The following is a 1,153-nucleotide window of genomic DNA, read 5'->3' on the forward strand; positions in this document are numbered from 1 at the left end:
CAAATGCATTGCCATTTATAGAAGAAAATCGTATTATAGAATAAAGACAAGAAGAAGAATCTTTTGTTGCATGTTGTAAGTTAAAAATTTAATATTTGATATTGTATAATATTTATGTATGTATCATATATTTAGAGCATGTTTACTGTTTAGAAACTTTAACTTTTACAAAAATACATTTCTTATATTATTATTGTTATTATATTTCTAGCACAACCTTCAACAAAAGCAAACAAAGCAACAATGATATCATTTACCATCTACAGAAGATAAAGCAATAATGGTATTATTAAAGCGAATCTATGATTTACCAGAAAAGTGCAAATTAAGACAACGAATTAAACGTCGCTGAAAGTGGAATACGCAAGAAAAGTACGAAGTTTGCAACAAAATTTACGTTGACGCAATTATTAAATAGCTACATTGAAAGATGTTTTGAATTTATTAAAAAAAAACAATTATTAACTGAAAATCAAATAGTCAGCGACACTTTTTAAATAAACTTACATTATTTAAAGGACAATAAAGTTGTAATAATGCTCTTGTTGTAACTATCGCGCTCATGTTGTATTTGCAAGTAATTGTGATTTACATTATATGTATAATTATTTTTTCATGTATTTGTCAGTTCCTTTTAATTTTTCTTTACAATGTAATAATTATGTTACAACTAATATTTTATATTACAATATAATCTATATATTAATGTAAGTTTTTTGTAATGTATATATTATAGTCTTTAAACTGTGAACCGTTTTTTTCATGTGCATTTGCCAGTTTCTAGAATGTTTAATTTTTTTTATAATTAATAATTATGTTAAAATGTTTCATATTATAATGTATAATTTTTGTATTAATAATATTACTTATTACACTAATTAATGTACTAATAATAAACAATTATGTACATATAATATTATATTCTTTATGTTGAATGATGATTTTTATTAAATAATATATGTATATTAATACATTTATGCATATAAATATATAAAAGCTATATTTTTTAATACACTTCTCAACAAAATTAAAGCACCACTTACTCTACCCTTCAAAAATAGGCAAAATTCAAGAGAGTGTAATTTCGTCAAAAATAATCGTATCGAGATGTTCAAAAAAGCATTTTATAGTTTAAAATCTGTCTCTTATACAC

General features: G+C 22.5%; 1 long non-coding RNA gene across 1 annotated transcript; it reads left to right on the forward strand.

Annotated features, from left to right (window-relative positions):
- LOC105461419 lies at positions 1 to 520 on the forward strand. The gene is made up of 2 exons (XR_975935.1): positions 1 to 75; positions 212 to 520. It is a non-coding gene; the product is annotated as an uncharacterized LOC105461419 (long non-coding RNA).
- Positions 521 to 1,153: the final 633 nt, after the last annotated feature.

The sequence above is a fragment of the Wasmannia auropunctata genome, unplaced genomic scaffold (assembly GCF_000956235.1).
Source record: "Wasmannia auropunctata unplaced genomic scaffold, wasmannia.A_1.0 LD288878.1, whole genome shotgun sequence".
NCBI lineage: Eukaryota > Metazoa > Arthropoda > Insecta > Hymenoptera > Formicidae > Wasmannia > Wasmannia auropunctata.